The sequence below is a fragment of the Corvus cornix genome, chromosome 4 (genome assembly GCF_000738735.6).
Source record: "Corvus cornix cornix isolate S_Up_H32 chromosome 4, ASM73873v5, whole genome shotgun sequence".
Lineage (NCBI taxonomy): Eukaryota > Metazoa > Chordata > Aves > Passeriformes > Corvidae > Corvus > Corvus cornix.
Genome location: NC_046334.1, coordinates 46558794 through 46577950, shown reverse-complemented (window position 1 = coordinate 46577950; position 19157 = coordinate 46558794).

Below are 19157 nucleotides of genomic sequence, written 5' to 3'. Positions count from 1 at the left end.
CTTAGACAATGGATCTTAAGTATCCTTTGCTATGCTTGAAATAATTTTGGTAGGTGTGTGTCCCTCTAGGCATAACAAACTCCTGAGTTTCCTGTTTATCTATAGTTCTCACCATTTAGAAATCAGGCTTGAAATTAAACCTTTTTAGGACGACCAGTGACTGCTATCCTGCTGCTGCATGAAGTCAGTCCCCTGGAACAGAGCCAGCCAATATTTTTGGCAGTATTCCTGAAACAGCAAGACGACTTGCTGACCCTGACATCTGGTGCACCTTATGAAATCCAAGCAATTAATCGTGATCCAAGGTAGAATCTCTCTAGACTGGCTAAGAACGTCTGTTTAGCAGAAACCTTGTGGTATTCATTAAGACCCTTCCAGATAATTTCCAACAGGTAATTCTCCTGGTCTTGAACAGAATTAGGTGATATGTTATCCAGAGCCCATTCTAACATTCATCTCTGGTTTTTGGAAGGTAAACCAGTGACTATTTAGCAGGGGAAATGACTGACTGAAAACAAGACTGAGAATAGAAAACAATCTTTGTGCTATTGTCTGAGATGCCTTCAAGCTTAAAAGTGTTGTGCAACAATGTGGATATTAGTAGCACCTTTCTGTGCAAAAATGAGTCTTGCCCCTTATTGTGAGTCACACTGGGTACATGGTCACTGTAACTGTCACCAGTTTGCTGGGAATGGGCCATAGACATTTTTCAGCATAGCTATTTCTTAAAATTTGGTGGTAGCAGGTTTTGTTCTTGATGAGCAAAAAAGAGCAAGTTGTATGTACTTGAGTGTGAATCTGCTTCCCTCCTCTAATGGAGGAAGGGAACAAGCTGTGGAAGTAGATGTATAATGCTCCAACAAACAACTTATTTTGAATGGACAGGGCATGTACATACATTGCCTAGAAATAAACAGGAACCCACAGGAGATATTTAGCCCCAGGGTAAGCAGATAACAACCCAGGTGAGGGTAAAGGAGTTTATCTTATTTACACTGAAATTGGATATACTGTCCCAGACCCACTGCAAATAGTGTCATGTTGCAAGATATTGTCAACAATTATAAATTTATAAATACATTTATAATATTATTTTAATTACCTTACTTTGGCACTGAGGTCAATTTTTTGTTTGTTATTTGGCCAGTGTTTACAAGAATTTCTTAAAAGGCATAATTGGTTGAGTTTATACCTGTCCACATAATATTTTTGACTCCTACTCCCAGATGGCATTTACACCATTCAGAGATGGTGTAAATATGAACTTTTAAATACTATCTGGGTCCTTAAAAGTAGGATCAAAACTAAGTGGAATTGATTATTGCACAGTTTGTGCTTCAACTGTCAATACTCAACAAATAAGTGAAACTTGCTCTGGTCAGGTTTGGAGACCTTGCAGTGCAGGTGCTTGCTTAACCCAATTGCTACACTGGGAATCATGAAATGTCAGTAAATGTGTGCAAAACCAACTCATCACGCAAAGAAAATTCCCAGTTTGTAATAAAGCATGGATTTTCCAGCATCTGAGGTTAAATTGTTCTCAGAAGGATACTAAAGAAAAAAAATGTTCTTGGAAAAACTGTTTAAATTTCCTGTCCATTTCAAATAGATGTCATTTCACAGTCCCAGAATTAATGGAAGGCATGTTTCTTGGCACCATTGTTTTAGCAGTAAGGTGGGCTTTAAACTTTCTTTCTCTTGCAGAGAGTGAGCTGATATTTTAGGGAAGGGCCATGCATAAAACCTGAACACATTTAGATCCCATTCAGCCAAATGAGCTAAGGGTACCCAACAGTTGAAAGATTATTGTCCTGTACCCTTGGATACACAGTCTAGAACAAAACAGTGTCCTTTTTCATCCATGTTCTCTTTGTATGGATGAAAATGCTTAATGTTTCTCTCCTATTACCATTTCTAGGCTGTGCTGTTCATTCGTTGTTCCATTTGCAAGTGACTTGGTTGGATATGATACTAGTACAGACATAGGAGACCACAGCAGCAGCCAGTACAGTTTTGAAAATGGGGAGAAGGTAGCTCCCATCTTCCTGTTTGTATGTAAGGTACTTCAGTCACAACTTGGGGCATAAATTAATTACTTGTTGCTAAGAACTGGAGCAGTCACATTGACTGGAGAAGGGTCTGTGAAGATGTTCAAGCCCAAGTGATAACTGTGATCCTCATTGAAAGGAAGTTGAACTGGAGGGGCTGCAGGGTTGGCAGTTAACACTTTTTTATTTTGAAGAAAAGTATTGCAGCTCTGATTTAGAAAATGTCATTTTAACACCAAGGACTTCAGGTGAGTGACTTCTGCCTTGTGCTGTTGCAAGGCACAGCAGAATCAGGCCTTGTATGAAAAAAAAAAGAGGGTGTTCCCTTCAGTCTAACTGCAGGACTCGTTGCATGTTTGGTATTTACGTGGTGTTGCAGACCTTCGTGCAATACAGACAATACGTCTTTGTCAAGGTGACAGGTCTCTTTCGGATGGGAGATTTCTTCTCCTTCTCTCAATAAAGTACTGTATGTTTTGTATTTAATGGACATAACACTGTCTGAATTCTTAAGCTTTGTAATTCCCTATGCACCATCTGTACGTCTTGTTGGAGGATGGGATGCTGATGAAAACTCTCCTGGGCTCTTCTGCCAAAATGGTACCTTTAAATCATCACCTCTTTAGAATGAAGGTGATTCTTGGTGCCCTGTCCTGTTGCAAGCCCCACATCAGCATTACTCCTCTGAAAAATCTTTCTAATACTGTAGTTGGTCTGTCAGGCACTCCACAGTTGCATATGGGCAGGAGGTTGTTCCAGATGATAAAAGAATTATGGTGCAAATCGAGTATTTTTTAGGGGGAAAAGAACCCTAATATGCATTTGTCATGTACTTGTGTGTTGAGACCAAGAAAAAATTAAACGATTTTGAGCATGTGTGAAACTAGCAGCCAGCATCAGAAATGGCAGAAATTAGGGAGATTTTTTAAAAGAAAAGACTTTATTTCTACATCTACATCATGTAAATATTTTTCATTAACAATTCTCTTGACTACAGGGGGACTCCTTAAGAGATCCAGAATCTATTTTTAGTTCTGCCTAAAACCACTTAGTTTTGAGCAGTAACTGCTGAGTAATAGGGGAGCAGATTGCTTCTCTGTTCTGTTTTGTAAAGGAAGCTCAATAGTGTGAAGCTGGTAGAAAAGGACAGGGAGAAAGGAATGGGAACTATAAAGGCAGAGGTATGTGCCTGCCAAGGTCATTGAGGAGAATAGGACAGAGGCACAGCAAGACACAAGTGTATGTAAAGCTGGCTCAGTTTTGCTCAGGGAATTCAAAGTCACGATTTATCTTACTACTTGGCAGTCATGTGCATAATGAGGGCCATCTTTCTGGGAATGTTCAGTCTCACAGTCACTTTTGCCTCTCAATCTTTCTTTATCCACAGCGGGGTTTTTTTTCCATGATAGAATTAATAACTTTTTCTGTTGTTTCTGTTGAAGAGCTATGGCTTGGGTCTAACTGTTTTTTAATCCATAGAATGTAAGGTATTTTACAGAGAAGGTTGATACTGAGGCAGAAGCACAAGCAGCTGCTAGTGCTTTGTGTGACCAGAAAAAGGAAATGCACAAGAGGAATACAGGTGGCTCACCCTCCTGGCATGTTACAAGCAGATGAGTGATGTTCAGGGAAGAAGAGTGCTCATGCATGAAGAAGCTAGAGTAAAATACATCTACGTTACCATTTTAGCCTCAGAGTACACAAACTGCATCCCTCTGGGGAGAGGGAGTGGAAAAGCATACATGAGGGGAACACTGGTGCTGCAGCCACTGGCAGCTGTCCTGTCCATGCAGCTGGACTGCTAGACCTTCTCTGAGGTGGTCCCCTATGAACTGGAAGATTGTATGGATGTCAAATCCTTGGGACCAGCTATTTTGCTTTACAGGTCTCTTTCTGTAGTCCAGCTTTACTTACTCATGTATACAAAGTCCCAGTGAAGTCACTGGGCTCAAACCATGTGTGGAATACAGAATGTTAAAACTTAAAGATGAAAAACTTCTTTGTGGTCACTTTCACATTCCCCATGCAACTTCTGTTGATACAGTGTATTAATCCAAGAACTTCTAGTGGGCTGCATTTCAATAGTTCCTTTTTTAAAATGTCTAGGCATTTACTGAGCTTTAGGGACCCAAGGAATAATTACCATTTTAAGGTGACTGGTTACTGCCTCAAGATGTGCTTTCAGGAGAAAGAAAAATCCACTCAGCTTCTTTGCAACAATTGCACATTATTTGAAAGACTTAGAACTCACACGCAGCTAGATCTGTGAAGTATTTTTGTGTTTCTCTAACAATCCAATAACAGCTGAGGAAAAGTTCTCCAGAGCAATAGCACAGCTTTTTAAGTGAGGTGCTTACAGAAACTAGCTGCAGCATCTCTTAAAGATGGGGAAGAAGCCCACAAGCCATGCTAGAGCTTGCATGTGGAAAGCATTCACAGGCCTGTAGAATGAGCCCTAGCATCTTCTGGATTTGATGCTTTGCCTCATGGGTCTTCAGTATACATTATAGGAAATGTGTCCTTCAGGGAAGGACATTGGGGCTGGCTAGGGTTTGCCTACACAGTTTGCTTTTTTGAAGGCTTTGTCCTGTCAAAGCTTCCTAGGAGGAAGTAAATTCGTTCTAAACTTTCTGTTAAGAAGAAAAAACTCCACAGTTACTTGCCACTAGATGTCAGAAAAACTACATGGTTCAGCTAGAGTAGAAGATCTAACTGAGGGGTTTTGTTGGCTGTTTAAGCACTTGCATAACACTTTGGATGGGTCCCAAAGAAAACAATTAGACATTTGAGTTTATTTTTGTTTGCATGAAATAGTAAATATGCCATTGGGTCAGACTCTCCTCTTATTGCCCCCAGAGAAAATTTGAAATAAACTTTTTGTCAAGAGTTATACCATCCTGGAAAATGGAACCGCTTTTAGTCTCGTCAGCAAAACCTTCTCATCTAGAGTGCTGTGGTTTTCTATTCTCTATATAAAGCTGGTCTCTGAATTTTAGGCAACTCTACCGGAAATGTGGTGGAAGGTGAGTGGGTTGGTCCTGATTCAGCAGAAATAAAAGCTGTTGTGGTTGGGATGCTTGTGCATGTGGAGTAAACATCAAATGTGATATTTCTCTATGTAGCAATATACTTAATTCTTAGTTCCTTAGGATAAAATTGATGCAAATTGAAAGTATTTATTATGAAGAATAATGCCTGGAGCCTCCTACAGAACCGTGATGCATTATATGCAGATTCACCTAAAACTGTGTCCCTAACTCCATAACACAGTTCAGCCTTAAGAGGACAGTTTTCCCTTTATGGCTACTGTTCTGCTGCTTTACTGATGCAGCTGCAAAGTTTGGTTTGTACAGCTGGCTGCAATTCAATACATAAATGAATGGTCAAAATTATATTTGTGAGTTGTTTGCATTATGAATAGCATTGTTTTTCACATAAATGCATATGTATCTAAATGCTTTATAGGCTAAAATCCACCTTGGAAACAGCACAGAAGTTCACACACAGTGTATTAATCTTATATTCTAATGTGTGCATTTCCCTCTGGGAGAAAAGCATGTTCCAAATTAAAAAGAACATGGCTTGTCAAACATGAAGATTTGTGAAGCAGTTCCCTATTTCTAAGCTTTTGATGTTTACTAGACATACACAGTGTTCAGTATTTGAGGATCAGACTGTAACCTTTGAAAGAACATTGCCAGGAAAACTAGAGGGATATTAGGCCAAAAAGAAAGAGTCTGAGACATCCGATTTACTCACTGTTGATTTTCTATCAAAATGAAAAAATAGAGTAGCCAGTGCTGGGGAGAAGTGTGAAGGCAGAGGATGCTGTCTTGCATCTTCCCCAATGCAGCTGCCAACCGGCAGGAGGAATGTGCATCTCAGACACCTCTTCAGGGACCTTTCTTTTCCCCCGGGGCCTGAAAACAGCAGTTGACTGGCTGTAGTTCAGCACAGGAGAATAAATAGCACCTCAAAAGCATAGCCTGGGACCAAGGATTCTCACTGGGTCTGAAATTCGGGTAGCCACACACAAAATCTGAACTGCATTGAAACCTACTTGGAGTTAATTCCCCAGAAGGCTTCTCCTTGGGCTTTCTTTTCATCAGTGCTGAGCTGAGGTCAAGGCTCAGCCAGCCTTAGGATAGTCTCACAGTTATTCCCTCCCTGAAAACTCTGTGTGTGAGGCACGATGTGGCATTTACACTCAGCTATAGACTCATACACTGACATTTGTAGTTGTATTTTAGGGCAGAAGAAATATCTTTAAGCTTCTGCCCCTTGAGTTTTTTTTTTTTTCTTCTCATGTGCTCTACAACCCTCTGTCTCTTGCACAGAAAGAGCAGGGAAACATGTTTTCCCATTCCACATGTATTTGCAGTGCACGGCTTTTGTGTAGCTCGCAGCAGCAGCCAGATAATTACCTCCTCTTCTGCACAGCAGGGAAAGACACTATCGACTTGGGCATCACACCCAAGTGAAACTGCAGTCACCTGGTGTCCATGTCACTGTTGGCTGAAGAAAAGGAATTCACTGAGGTGTAGATGGACACATTGCTAAGCCTAGGGCTCTTACAGAAAGCTCTCAGGTTGTGAGCAAATTTTGGATGGAGCAAGTTTTTCAGTCCAGAATATATAGCATGATTAGTAATTGTATGTGACAATAATTTAATACAGGAACTGCAGTCTTCTGACTTGTGATCTCCAGACAGGCTCAGTCTTTTCTGCCTGATGTTGCTGTATGAAAAACAAACCCCCAGTGATGATTTACACCGACTGCTTGATTCATTAATTAATTTTTTTTTGTGTCTTGCCTACATTATTACTTTCTTATAATCTTAACAAAACTGTCATTGTGGCTCCTCTGGTATAACATTTTGCTGGAAGGCTTTTTCCCACTGTTGTATGGATTTTTTTAATGAGAAGCCTGCACTAGCTTTGCAACAATAAGTTTAGAAATGCAGTTTTACACAGAGGCATTTGGGGACAGGATATACAATCAAGTTTTAAGCATCTAATTGGAGTGCTCGGAAATACCTCTCATTTTCCATTTGCACATTCAGACCTTCTGCATTTTGAGTTTTGTCCAAAACCTGCAACATGCAAGCCTTCTTTGAGAACCACAAATGTATTCTATGGTGATTACACAGGGAGATGTTTTATATGGTTTAAATGAGAAAGCTTCAAAACTGGTGTAGCTGTAGCTTCTGTGACAGGGTAGAATTGCTTCTATTCCTAAGAGCTATGATTTTCGTCTGAAGATTTTTACTATTCCATGATGGTGTGGGAAACAAAGATTTTCTTCTTTTGTGCCATTATACCCATTAGATCCTAACCAGCAGCAGTGTTCTGGGTAGGATATAAACTGTTGCATTTGGACTTCCTTTGCACTAAAACAGATGTTTCTTCTTGGGAGTTTTTAATTTGTAAGGACAGTGTTCTGAACCTATTATTAGGATCTAGATTCAGTTGTCAGACAATTATGTGAGGTCTCAGTTTGAAAATTGTCTTGTAGAAGTTAAGTGCCACGTTTCTGGAGTGTGAGTGCACACATGCTTGTATATAGACACACATGCACTTGCGTACTTTTTATTTGTACATAAACCCTCTTGCTCCTCCTAGTTAGCTCTTAATTGTACAAAAGTGACCTGACTAAAGCAGAAATGAACTGCTCCCTTGTATTAATATCCATAGGAAAAAAGAGGAAATTTAGAGGAAGCTTCGTGTGATACTTTTATTCATTAAGAAGGTGTGTTGAGGATATCTGGGAGGAACATACTCCAGCTCGAGTTGCAAATTGGATTCTTGTCATGATTCTTTGTCTAAGTACAGAATGGATGAAGAAGAGTAGAAGTGTAGTTTGAATCCCTAAGTCACCAGAAGAGAATTTGAGTGCACTGGGTAAGCACTTCTTGTTAAAAGATGTCAGTAAAAAGGCGATCTCTTTCGAGATGAGGCACACTTAACATACTGTGCATCTTTTTCCAAACCACCTCAAAGAGGCCAAAGTCACATAGATGGAAAATAACCACAACAATCTGTAATAATTTTCAGGAAGAGGTTTTGGGAATAACAAGCATGCCTAAATCAAAAGCCAGAAACAGTTGTTGATCTCCTCCATCATGTATAGTAAGAGTCTAAGGTTTGGTAGCTGCAAGACTATCCCTGAATCCTTTTATGGGGGCTGGCTTCTAGAGGATCCCCTAAAATTTTCCTCTGTGGGAATAAATAAGTTCTTAGCTATACTCATAATAAATGCCATACAACATGATGTGCTGCCCAGAGACCATGCACATGTCTTGTTTAGCACTAAATTTACTCTCTTTTGTATCTTCTGATGTTGTAGATGTACAACAGCCAGTGATTGAATACAGATTCCTTAGTGCTGTTAGTCTTGCTAAATGTAATTATGAGATATGGAAAAACAGTGCAAAATGGTGAGATCCATGCCCCAACTTCCTCTGAAAATGCTAGTTAAAGGGATGTCAGAATTATGAAAGCATACAAAATCAGTCCAGGAAAATAACACTGCCAGTAGCTGTTCCTGTGTTAGAATTCTAGACAGTCCCTGGAGATCATAGAGAAAAAAATCTGCTATGGTTGCGAAAAGAACAGTAACTGAATAAAACCAAGTGAATGCCACTTTCTTTCTTCAGCTTATTTTGTACCCAAGTAAAAAGTCTAAATTTCACCTTTATGTCTCTGTGTATAGAAGAGCATCTCGTACAAATCTATTTTGGCAGATACATAAAATTTATTCACAAGCTTCATTCAACTTATAAAATTTAATTAGATCTTGTAGTATTTGTACTTGTTATAAATTCCATTATGCAGAACATTCACTGAACCGTGTACCTATAGGATTTAATTATGTCAGCTATTATTAAGCTGTGGAATGGGAAATGCATGCATAAAGATTTCCTGCATGTTATCAAGGAGGACAGTTGTGACAAAGTCACGGATTTTACCCCTGAAATGTCTTTGCATTGCATTGGCATGTAATGGAGTCAATAATTCCTGACAATGTTCAAAATACTATTTCCTCAGACCTTACAATGCTATAGCTGCAGGATTTTTGTGAATGAAGGAAACCTAAGAGAAGATATCTAATGCACTCACTCATCCTGAACGTGCTAAGAGGACTTGGTGTAACTATCCCAGTTGTAACCTGAATCCCTATCTAGACAGCAAATCATTCACTCCTTTGAAGAAGAAAAAAGAAAAAAACCATTGTGGCTGAAGATGAAGAAAGAAGACAAACATCTAGGCTAGGCAATAGGAACAAATCAAAGAAGTGACCGTGTCTATCAGATTCCCTGAAGTGGCTGCACTACACAGTTTCCTGGATACCTCTGTGTGACTGTGACTTCATGGGTGCTCTCAGACACCATGGCTGGAAGCAGCTCTCTTAGTCAACTCTTCTAACCTGCCAGGAGAATGAATGAAAAGTTTCCTTCCAGCAGAGATGAATAAGGTTTGCTGCCTTCCTGTCATACTTTTGTAGATTCTGTACATTGCTTTTTGTCAGCCTTGACATATGTTTCTCCTTGCAGCTACCTCCATGGGTTGCCAGTGCATTCAGGCTTAGCTCATGTGGGTGTTCCAAGCATTGAGATTAGGAGTGGAACTACCTATGTGTACAGAAACATAAACGCAGTTCCTCCAGCAGGTTCAAGAAGACACCCCTTGCTAACAGGCTAGAACACCTTGTCAGCACTCGCTGGTGTGTTCAATAACATTCATTTGCTACTAGCAGCATGAAAAGATAGGTGCAGGAGATCTACTTAAAAAAAGAAGAAAAAAAAAGGGAAAAACAGAAGGTATGTGTAAAGAATGTACCTGAACCCAGGAAAGTAACACCAATGGAAAGGATGGTACAAAGGAAGGTGGTTAAGTGTTGGAATTCAGCAAATTCCTAACAAGTAAAATACATGACAGTTATCTGGGATGCAAAGCAAAACACTGTAATGAAGAACAAATTACTATAAATAATTTGCTTCTTCCCCTCTTTTCTAGAATAAGTAAACTTGAACCAATATGCCAACTTGTTCCTGCCATATGTTTTCACAAGTGCATTTCTGTTTGGTGTGGAAGAGAGCCTTCTCCGTAGTGTGATTGGATTTTTATACTACTGTATGTGACTTTAACCTAAGATCTGATTACTTCTTGGAAAAGGAAAATTAAGTTACCGAACTCTGTCCTTTTTGGAAACAGAGAGGACACTGTTCTTGGGCTCTCCAATTGCTCCCGTAAAGGGTTTTGCTAACCCTTTGAGATCCACACCTTCCCTCTGCCACCTCTTGGAACTGTCCTGATCTTTGTTCATCCTTTTAAGTGGTGGAGGTGGTCTTTTGGCTCACATGAAAGATTGATCTATGTAGATCAAATGTTTCTGCTAGGCCTGTTTAGCTCATTGTAATAATAAACCACAAATGGAGTCCAAAAAAAAGTGCCTTGCATTTGAATTTGTTTTCTTTTATCATAACTTAAGAGATCAGAATGTAAGATGAAACACAAATCTGCTTTTGTTGGCCTGTATCCTGGGTGTATTATGACAAGTGAATTATTGCAGGCTTTGTGGGAATACATTATGAGGTATATCATGGCCCTGAGAGTCTGTAGAGGTCTGGGGGAAGAAAGAGACGTAGCTATTTATTCTATGAGTCGTGTTGGGACATACTGCTTGTGGCGTACGGTGTCTTCTGAGGGGAAGTACTGGGACATCAGTGACTTATGAGCTCCTTCCTGGCCTCATGCTGCTGGCTTGAAATATTAGATTGCTGGAAAAGAAAGCTGTTGGACAAGTCCTGGTGTCACCAGCATCTGCTGCTCTGCAGCGGGTGACAGTCGCCTCCCAAACCAATGTCTGCTGAATGCACACATCCCAGTCACTGGGCTGATGGGGGCCTGGGAGAAGGAACCTGCATGCGCAAGTCCCAGCTCGCATGGGCAGGGAAGCCTGTGGGTTTGGGTGCAAGGATAGCAGGAGCCCACAACAAGGAGAGGTACAGCTACCCTGCCACTGTAACACTGCTTATTTCATTGTGATTTTAGGTGGGATGGCAACCCTGTTACCCAAGCTGCTTGTTATTTCCTACTGTAAAACTCTGGCTTTTGTGTACCACAACACGTAGGAGATTTTTCCATGCCTTGGGCAGGTTTTTGTTTCTGAAAACATCAGTCGAAGCAGTTCTGCTGTTTATGAGAACAAAGGCTAAGGGTAAACAATGCACTGGTTTCCAAAGCTAAAAAAGGTTAAGTAACCTTTTCCTTAGGAAGTTCAAGTGCCTTGGAGCTTTGCAGTAGAGGCTCTTGGTTTGGCACTAAGAGCTGCCTTTCTGCTAGGGATGTGCTTTTCGATCCTTTAGGGAAAACCCAGTCATGCTTTCCCAAGTCATAAACAGTTGACAAATTGCAATTTATTCATACTCAGAAGAATTTAGCAATGAAAATCTTCATGGTGTGTTGGAACGTCTACAGCTTCCTGTGCAGGACGGACCTGGCATTGCACGCTTCAGGCTCAGGCTTCAGGGATGCTGCCAGGAGGATTTTGTGATGCCCATTTCCCACTGCTTGGTTTGTACCTGGTCAAGAGGGGTTGCACACCTCTCTTTCTTGTGAGTCCTCTGTCCTTTGCACTTAGGCAGGCTGGAAGAAGAACAATGATATAGACAGAGAGACTGAAATCAAGTGGGGAGGCTGACTTGCCAGGATAAGAAAGGGACTAGCTGGACATGGTGATTAAGATGAAGTACTGGAGGAGGGAGGATGCTGAGGAGGTACTGGACCTTGAAGTCAGGTGCAAGGGTGTTTGTGGGAGATGTCTATTTGTACTGCCATGCAGATACTTTTTTTTCAGGAGACCAAATTGTGCTAATTTATATTCCTTCCAGAAGTTCATGTTCCTGTTTGTTGTCAGCTTGAAAAGCAACATCTAGATGCTACTGGTTTTGTTATTTATTATTTTTATTCTCCTACTACTGGTAGTCCACAAGTATTCCTGAAGGCGCAGTAACCAAGTTTTTTTACTACTGTTTCTATCATTGACACACATGTGACTTACATGACAGACATAATATCCTCTTTCTTGTTTTGGCCCGTTTTGGAAGTGTGAGATTGCATTCATACATTACTTACTTGGCATATAGTTAACCACTGATAATAATCATATTCACTGCTGCAAGAGCATCACCAAAGAGCAAGGTTAATAAGTACAGTGTATGGGATCTGTATGTGTATTGTTTACAATACACATTGCAAGCAGGAGAATGGGCAAGACACTTCACATGCTTTGCAAAGAATTTTGTGAATTTATAGAGACATGGATTCTCCTCCCGCCCCCCACATTTACTCAGGACACTGCACACTGCTGTATTTATTTTGTGTAGGTGCTGAAATCTCAAACTCATTGCTCAGTGTTGTGTTTCACAGGGCTGCTCTAGCAATCCCTAGACCCTGGTCTTTGGAAAGACACCTCCAGTCTTTTCTGTTCTGCTTTGCCATCCTGCGCATCTTATAGCTCTTAATGTCTGTTTGTCAGCCTTCTCTTGGCTGCTAGAAACCCACGCTCCCAGCTCTGGGCAATGCTCTGCTGGTTTGGCAAGGCTTCCCTCAGGGCTGATGGGGGCCCTGTGGGAGAAGTATTGGCTGGCTGTTGGGGAGCGGGAGCAGACCCAGGCGGGAAGTGCCGACATCAGCAGCACCAAGGGAAGCTGTCTGTGGGCAAACTGAACTGGCACGTTGCTTACAAGTCTGTGGGGCCACGTTCAGTCAAAACAGAGCCTCTGCCAAACTGCCAATTGTACCTCTATTTTCTTGCCTCTTGCTTTCACAGGTTAGGAATGAAAATTAATCCCTTTGCAGAGCGCCCTGCCTTCCTGTAGCTCTGGGGGGAGTCTAATCTGCTACCACTTCCTGCAATGCATGGCTAGCTGTCTGACAGTTTTCAGCATCACTTTTAAAGACATTTTTCTTTTTTTCAAATGCTTCCCTTACCTTGGCCTGACATATGTTTTTGCTTTAAGAGCAAAATGGTTTCCATAGGCAGCTGGTGAGGTCTCTGAACACATGTTCCTTCAAAACACAAAACCCTAGAAGACATCAATTCCCAATAGAAAGGTTACTTACATACAGCTGCAGAGCACTGCTTAAAAGTTTTTGGAAAATAATATTGTAGTCAGCTGACATCATTTAGTCACTTTGATTAGTTTCTTGTGCCTGATTACTGAATTATCTGAATAAAGACAAATGAGGTTCCTTCAAAGATCACATCTATATGCACTTAAGTAACAACCAGAAAATAAATCATCATTTGTTTCAGAGCTATAACCAGGGAAAATGGCCCCAGGACATAACCAGATTAGCTGGGCAGTATTTAAAACAAATGTAATTACAAAATACATGTATTGCAGCCAAAAGTATTGTTTGAAATGAAGATTCTTCTATGCTTTCCAGTCTTAAGTAACACAGGGAAAATGTTCTTTCTGAAAAGGAAATAAGGGAATTAAGGAGACAAAGGCCAGCTTAGGAAACAAAACCAAATCCATTCACCTACAAGTTTTCTCTTTTTTGAGTGTGTGTGGAAGAATGGGCAGGTTGTAAAATAAGAAGAAAAAAAGACTTTCTTCCTGAGAACACGCACCAGATTTGGGTAGACTGATCCAATTTCTGGGTCTATAGACAGAAACTTGCTCTTCTCTGTAGGAGCACTGTGGCTTCCTCTTGCACCTTGCCCAGCTGTAGAATCCATTAGTCCCATAGCACATTCTGCGCTTTGCCAGATATGGTGATGAGCTTCAGCAGTAGAGGGTGGAGGGGCAACACCAGCCCTGCTCTGGTACTTGGCATGGGACATCTTGGGAGCATGCTGTGGGCTCCTGTCTGTAAAGGAATATCTGACCCAGCTATTTTAAAAACCTCTGGTTTTAGTTCTTCCTCTGAATTAAATAGAGCCGTTCATGACAGTCTATTCACATTCTGTGTCTTTCCAGTCCCAGTTGTATTTTTAAGTGACTGCTTGGGCCAGCCAGCACTGTTTCTTTTCAAGTGCGGGACTTCTGGTTTTTCTGTTCAGTTTCTCATGGTCTTTAATATTTGCACTCACAGTATAGAGCTGAGTCCCTAACTAGAGCCATAAAAAAAAAAAAGAAAGAAAAAAGTGTTCCCTGGATTTCAGTCCTCTCTGAGACAGCACCCTAAAGGACAGGAGGTCACTCTAGGGAGGTGAACTCTTCCTGCCTGCAGGTTGGATATAACTTGTAATAACCTAAATTTCCACACTGGCAAAGCAGGTCAGACCAACGAACTACAGCCACAGTGCTTGTAAGAAGGCTTCACAACAGCATGATTTGCTCCTTTCTTTTTTCCTGCACTCTCTGGTGCTGGAGAATGAGGGAGGTACATGGCTGTGCTTTCACGTTGGGTCACAGTCAGTACTGCAGCAACTGCTTTAGGCCATCAGGAAATGTAGGACAGCCTTGCATGGCTTCCTCACTTCTTACTTCTTTTCCTCTTTTCTGTGCTACCCTTAATGGAATCAGAAGTCATTCATAAGTTAGTGTGTTTGAACTTCTGTCCCACTCTCTCCAGGGTGTTCTCAGCTTGACAAGCAACAGCAAAGCTGTGCCTACTTTGTTTAATCATGGGCTTTTCCATCTACTTTTTTTCTTTCAGGTTGCTGCTGGTGGGAAGACTGAGAGCAGCCCTAGCTCAGATCAGAACTGCACTGAGAGGATATTTTCAGACTGTGACAGAAACTATAACCTAGAGGTCTACATACTCAACCATGAGAGCTCATAAATGCTGGTTCATACCATTGGGATAATACCTTATGCTTGAAGTCAGAGGCTTTGCTCAAGAGGCTGTGCCCATTGATAGAAACAAGTGGTTAGAAGTGTCTATGAAGGTGTCATTACAATTTTTTTTTTTGATGATGCTATGGCTGATTTTGATTTAAAAAGAAGCCATGAGAAAGCAGGGTAGTATTTTTCTTAGCCTTCCACTACTGACCTTCATTTTCTTTAAAGCATTCCTTTGAAATAAACAGAATGTGGTTTTGTTTTCTCTGAAGATAATTGAGGCGTATTAGTAAAGATTTGTTTGATATTTTGATATTAGCAATTTGGTATTAAATTGCATGAGGTAATTTTACTTTTAATGCCAAAGGTTCATGTATTTATCTTCATCATGTCTACAAGCTGGATAGTAATTTTTGCTATGGGCACAAGCAACATGTCAACAGCCAGATAATCCATTTCAGAAAAACAGATTTTCTGACCTTATTTTCACAAGAATATAGATCTGCTCAGCTTCTTCTATTAAACAGAAGCCAAAGTTGTGGAGGAAATAGCTAGCAGTTTAGCATTTTAAAATATTAGATTATGCTAATCTAAAGTCAGTCTATCTCAAAATAGGAATAAATCACAACATATAATTTTGAAAAAATGGCAGATCCTGATTAATTCTAGAGTAATGTTTCTCCTCAGCGGTATCAAACCTGGGTTCCTTAAGTCTCTTGTTGAAAACACTGAGATATGTAAAGAAAAATAACAGGTAAAATGCACCACAGTTTCTCAAAATGAAAATCTCCGAAGAATGGCTCAAAGGCATTTCAAACCTCTGTAAGGAGGAAAAACCACCAGCCACTCTGGACTGAATGCTTGTGTTTTAAACTTATAAATGGGATTGCAAGGTGATAAAATCTGCAGGGTGATTTTTAGACAGGAAGCTGAAATTCTTGCATCTGAAGCGCTAAAATGTGACAACCATTGCATGTATTTTTAAAACAGGTGTGAAAAATCACAGCTATCTGCTTTCAATAAAGAAAGAGTAGGAAATCCACAATAAAGCAATAAACCCATAAACCTTAAAATATGCACATGCAGCAGGTGCTGATATGTACAACAATATTTGAATGCAATAAAATGTCTGACTATTGTCCAAAAAGAACTGCAGCCAAGATACGGCATTTGGCTATATTCTGCCCTTGACTAGAATTAGTTCAGATATCCAAAGCTAGCATGTGTTAGATAAAGAGAGGAAATTTCTTTAGGAAAGACAATGGGAAATGTGTTCTGGTTCAAGTCACTTGCTTTACTCTGTTGAGAGGTCTCTATTGTTTTGGGAGTTTTTAGCTCTTTTTTTCCTAATGGATGATTCATCTGAAATGTGAATTTTTCACCCTTTCATTCCCAAAATTTTTGTGACTATGACTAGCTCCCAAAGATACTAGTGTGGTAAGGGCTGTATGCATCTCAGCCACCATACAAAGCAACGGGAGCAAACAGGCTTTGGTTTCCTTGTCTGTGTGAGCTCTTTCTGTCCTGCTCCTCTTTTGAGTTTGTCTGCTTTCCTGGCACCAGCAACAATTGAGAACAGAGCTTGGCACATCTTCTGGCCTCCTTTTTTGGGACAGAGAATGAGTGGTGGGAGAACACAGAGAAGATCCACCTAGTGAGCATCCAGGTCAGTGACCATCCAGCTGCTGAGAGCTGGACTTGGAGGGATGAAAATCTGAATCCTGCCTCTGAATCTGGGTTAGTATGTTGCTGAAGGGAATATATTAGATATGGACACTGAGTAACACCTGCAGGAAATGTATTAGATATGGACGTAACACCAAAGGAAGACTGGAAAAGTAGTCTCTTACTAGCCAGGCTGATTAATCACCACATAAACACTGTTAAAAGTGTGACTGAAATCTTCAAGTTGTCCTTGGTACTCTTTCTTCATGGCACTGCTCACTGTAAAACAAGTTCTTTGCCCACACCCAAATTTTCTGGTCTGCCTGTGAAAATCTGTGGAAACGTTTTTGGTTTTAGAAATAATGCTGATGTCCACCAGATGTTCTCTAGCAGATGTCTGATCTAGACTGCTCAGTTTCTCAGATTTATCAGCTGGTGCAATGTTCAGGTGAATAGCAGCCCAGGGTCAGATCAAATGTTGGTGCAATGTGCAGCTCTGCACATGGGGTGGGAGCAGTTGCAAAGCTTTTGTTTGTAGATTTATATGGATTTACTGTATATTTACCTTTAGAAAACCTCAGTTATATTTTAGGCTGTGGAATCATCTAGATCCCCTTGACATAGTTATGTGTCCAATCCCTATAACTCTCTATTCTGCACTCCTAGGCTTGCCTTCTGGGCTATAGCATGGGGGTATACCATCACCTCAAGTGTAACCAGACACCATATAACAATCAGACTTTAATAGCCCCTTGGTCTTGGGTGAAGCAACAACCTACTCATGATCACCTGTGTAATTCCAGACAGAGGCAGTGCCAAAATGCTGACAGGAGTACTTTGCTATTTGTCCCACCTGCACATGAGACTCTTCTACCCCATTTGTCTTCCTGTACCTACATCCTTCATTTCCCTTGACCCTGAATAAAACAGGCTTTCAGAACCCTTTACACTGAATTGTTTCAGTGGCATGTGGATGAAGCAGTTTATACAGATGCAGCTCTTATGCCTTCTCACAGTTTTAAGAAGTGGGATGCCATGCTTGTCTGAGCACTAGTACTGTGATAAAACAGCATCTATACTGGAAATTTTTGCCAGCATAGTTATGCAAGGCAAAAGGACCTCTCTGGTGCATGCTATAAATAAGACCCATATTATAAACAGATTGAGATCCACCACAGACTTCTCCCCTCCTGTGGATTTATTCATTGTTTCTCCATTACAATTGCCAAACCACTGACTGTAAAACTTCCTTCAGGGCCTGCTTTATTTTCATGGTGGGCCTCACAGCCTTATCAACATGTGTAATATGCACAATGGAAGTCAACACTGCTTTTTTTGCCACTCCCTACTCTTCTGCTACTGAAATCCAACAGTATTCCCCTCTGTACAGGACCAGATCTGTATTTTTTTTCCAATCAGTGAAAAGCAAGGATTTTTAACAAGAAAAATCTGTGTGAGAAGGGAAGGGATGTGACACCTTATTAAGAAAAGAACTTGAGGTGAGGACGAAGGTCTCAAATTTCCATTATTCCTTAAATACATCCAGACTGTTGGCACTAGCTTTGTCAGCAGTGAAGCATCACTCATTATATTGGACTCCTCTGCAACAAATATGTTTTCTTTTTCCTTTAAAATGTTAATGTAACTGATGCTTTATTTTACAAGAGATAGAGTGGCATTGCTCTTTTGGAGCAACAAGCTGGGAAGTGCAATGTTGTGAAGCAGCAGTCAATCCCTCTGCTGTGGGGGCGGCTTGGATGGGGGTGTGATCACATCTGGTCTGCAGCTCCTCTCTGGGAACAGTTCTAGTCACACTTTTTACGCTTGGCCTGTGCTGACTTTGAAGCTCATTTGACATGCACATTTGAAAGGCAACACTGATGAAAAGGGTGGGGCACACTTTAAATTTAAAAAAAAAAAAACAACCAAAAAACAGAAGGGAGTTTTTTTGCCTATTTTTTTCCAATACATTGTGAAAGAACATGTATGTTGGCTGATCAGTTTGAAATACAAGCATTAAGAAAGCTAATGCAGTTTAAATCAGTGAAGGCAATAGTGGAAGATCATACTCATGACTTTCCAAAATCAGCAAGGATGGGTGATACACTGTCAGAAAACAGGTCTATGATGTTCACAGCTCATTTTCCATATTTTCTTCCTTTGTCTTCTATAATTTCTGGCATTCTAGTTTTGACACCTCTTTAATTTCTTCCTACACACATCTGCTGCTTTCTATGCTTTTTTTGTAGCAAGTTTCCTACATGTATAGTTCTCATAAAATGAAAGTTTACTCTTTGGCATAGAGGAGCAGGCTTCCCTCAGTTATGAATTGCAATGTCCTCATTTCAATTGGTACTGAGAAAGTGTTTAAAGTTCCTGGTCTGTAATGTTAGAGACCGGCAAACCTATGTTCATCCAAATAACACCAGTGAAGGTGCAAGACTCTAATTTTACATATAAGCTTTATTTGATTCTCTCTGGCTTTTCTTTTTTTTAAATTATTATATTTTGGTTTGGTTTGGGTTTTTTGTTTTGTTTTGTTTTTTGCCTGGGGAAGAGTGATTTTTTAAAAAAATAAGTAGATTGGATGAGTAAGTTTGGGGAAAATTAATTACACAAAGTGCTGTTCTATTCCTCTCTCAAAAAGG